Source organism: Sinocyclocheilus anshuiensis, unplaced genomic scaffold (assembly GCF_001515605.1).
Source record: "Sinocyclocheilus anshuiensis isolate Anshui unplaced genomic scaffold, SAMN03320099.WGS_v1.1 scaffold1386, whole genome shotgun sequence".
NCBI lineage: Eukaryota > Metazoa > Chordata > Actinopteri > Cypriniformes > Cyprinidae > Sinocyclocheilus > Sinocyclocheilus anshuiensis.
The window spans coordinates 531,525-535,144 of record NW_015555701.1 but is presented as its reverse complement, the minus strand read 5'-3'; positions in this window follow the sequence as shown (position 1 = coordinate 535,144).

Genomic DNA, 3,620 nt, shown 5'->3' with positions numbered 1-3,620 from the left:
CCATTGAAAGTAGCTAAAACTGGTCTCGTCACTAGATGACATCACGATGGCTAATTCACTGATCTATATAAAGATGAATATAAATCAGTGGGCAAGATGAGGACTTGGATGAGGTTTGTCCAAGAAGTTGCTATATTTGTCCCTAAACTTTAAAAAATGTCTCAAAAGGAGTGGGGAAGTCGCTAAATCTAGCTACAAAATAGCTCAATTGGCAACACTGGCCTGGACAGCCAACACATAAATCTCTGTTTCCAAGCGCAACACTTACCTCCGCTGGCAGCCATCTTGCTGGATCCTGTTAAGAAACCAGAGCAACTGCAGAATGAGCTTTTATACCTGTGCTGCAGTGCATCATGGGAAATGGGAGAACCCAAGTGTGGTGGAGTCACACACAGCCATAACGGTTTCTGTGATTTCTGAACTATACTCTTCAATGTTATGACATTAACCAGGCAGGAATTAAATTAACCAAATAACTGAGCCATTTATAAATATTTCTGCATTGTAGAGCTGTTCAATAATAATAAAAAAAAAACTCCCTCCCACACTTGGGTTCTCCCATTTCCCATGATGCACCGCAGCACAGGTATAAAAGCTCATTCTGCAGTTGCTCTGGTTTTTAGGGATGTGCCGAACAAGCAGCGAGGCTGCTACAACAAACTGCATTGATGCTTCGAAGCTTTAGACAGTGCTCTACCCCGCCATCTGGTGGTCAATAAAGATTCTTACACCAACTGGATCATTTAGCTGTTTTGTTCATTGGGATGTCATTGTAAGGTTTAATTGTCTATTTAATAAGCATATGTGTCATAGCAAGGCGGCATGTGTGTGTGCAGCAATAGAGTTTCCCAAATTTATTGGATTTTGCACAATACAGTGACAATAAAGACTTTATTTTCTTCATTTTTACTTGCATCAAACTTGTCTTTTCACATAAATAGAATGTTTAATACGCCAATAAATTAGACCTACGTCATTTTTCATTGCACCATTTTTGTGTCTTCCTTACAAAAGAACACAAACATGCACATTGTTAAAAAACACAAATGCACAAATAAAAATGCAGTTATTGCATTTAATATATTTTGAAATAATATATTTTTCTGGCCAATGTGAGCTGTTGACAACAGTGGACGGCGATTACAAGCAGCAAAAATGTTTGTGGTTAAGGAAGGACTTTTATCCTTTTTGGGAACAGTGGTTGAGCCCTCAAGGTGTTTTAATTTTCATTCAGTCAACAGACATTCACATGTCATTGTTTTTAATTGTAGTACTATAATTAACAACGATACACCACGTAAAAACACTACATACATGTAGGCATGCTGAGTGATATAACTATAACATTGCACTAAATGGACTGCGGGTATGGGACAGCGCAATCGACACGCTTTGTATTTGAAGCTTTGTTTTTTTTGCAGGTCATGTGACAGCCTCAGTTCAAGCAATGCTCCGGAACACTGTTTCGAAGCACTAGTGTGCCAAAAACTTGAAACGTATGTCGATACTATGTGTCGATCTACCCATCCCTAGTATTTTGTATTTTTATGGCATTTTACGGTACAGAATTATATTTAAGAAGTAGTTACAATGCATTTCATACCTGTTTTTGAGAATAGACCTAAAAATGGAATTTCCAACTGAAGCTGTGGTAAATCCTGAATGCTTTGGAGCAGACTTAAGCTTGCTCTCTTATTAAAGACACTTGGCAGATTATTGCTGAAGTGGAATTAAAAGTTTTAAAAACTGAAACTAAACAAAGGTCCAGAATGAGTTTTTTTTTTGTACGCAAGCGTGTGCGCTACAGGTCTGACTGTTTTTATCAGGACGATTTATGCTTTTTGAATCATGTCGTGATTTATTTTGTGTTCACATAGCAAGTGCCAAAACCTTTATTGAGTTTCGTACCATTCTGATGAAATAAAAAACTGAAACGTGATATGCTTGGGTCAGAAACGTGACCCTGGTCCACAAAACCAGTCGTAAGGATCAATTTTTTGAAATTGAGATTTATACATCACCTGAAAGCTGAATAAATAAGATTTCCATTGATGTCTGGTTTGTTAGGATCGGACAATATTTGGCTGAGATAAAACTATTTGTAAATCTGGAATCTGAGGGTGCAAAAAAATCTAAATATTGAGAAAATCATCTTTAAATTTGTTCAAATTAAGTTCTTAGCAATACATATTACTAATCAAAAATTTAGTTTTGATATATTTACGGTAGGACATTTACTAAATATCTTCATGGAACATGATCTTTATTTAATATCCTAATGATTTTTGGCATAAAAGAAAAATGTATAATTTTGACCCATACAATGTATTGTTGGCTATTGCTACAAATATACCTGTGCTGCTTATGACTGCTTTTGTGCTGCAGGGTCAGAAATGAGGGCTGATGTAGTTGAGTATGTCTCTGTGGCAGGTTAGCAGAGACCATGAACATGCCGGCTCTCCCAGAGATGCTTTTCGGTGACAATGTGCTGTGCATTCAGCACGCCGACAGTTTCGGAATCGAATTCAACGCCATCGACGCTCTCAAACGTGTCAACAACATGCAGGACTCTGTGAAAGTGGCTTGTGGAGGAGTGGCAGGAAAGCAGGTAAGTGCGCTGAAACATCATGTTAAGCCCAAAGTATACTTCGTTTTTGTACGTGTACAGTTGAACTCGTAAGCCTTTCAAAGTATACCCCATTTGACAGTGTGCACAACGCATGCGGTCGGAGCTCTAGAGAGTTTCGTCTTCAGTACAGTGTCTGAGCTATTTTTTCCAGAAGTTATGACCGATAAAAACATTTTTTCACTCTTTTAAACTGAAGTTTTGTCTCTCTCACACAAGCGCTTCTCAATGCTGCCATCTGTTGTTGTTGCAGTCTCTACTATTTTGTTGTTCTCTTTTTAGTTTAGTTTTCTACAGTGCATGCATAATTATTATGCAAGTTGATATTCTGATCATATTTTTTTCCAAGCACATTTGACCAATTCCAAACTACATCAATCATAATAACTACTAGTAGTCTTGCATGTAATCATTCATAATTGATTAGGGATGTAACGATTCACTCAACTCACGTTCGGTTCGATTCATGATTAGATTTTCTCACGATGTTTTTTTTTTTTACAAAATGAGATTGAAGACATTATACAGTAAATGAGAATGTGTCCTTTTATTAGGCTATTGCTACATGTTTCTTTGTGAAATTTAAATATATCAAAACTAAATTGAAATTTTAAAACAAACCCCAAATCAAACAAGTTACACAAATAAAAGAAAGCTCTTCATCTAAACAAACTAAGGCTTTGTCTGTGCTCTTTCCATTGAAAACCGGAGGCAACCAGTGCATTTTAATCATGATCCAAACAAAGATGCTGCATGAGCAGTTTTAATCTAAATTAGTCTGTATAATTTCTAAAGCTAAAATAAAAACAGAATGGTCTGACTTTAGTTTTGTGAAACTATACTACATAAAACATATCTGAAGGAAGCAGCAGACGAGCTGAATGAGACGCAGAATCACTCTCTGACAGCAGGTGGCGCTCATGAACAGCAATGATGCAGTGTTTCCTTGGTTACCGCTGTAAACAAAGCAGAGCTGCTTATGAACAGCAATGAT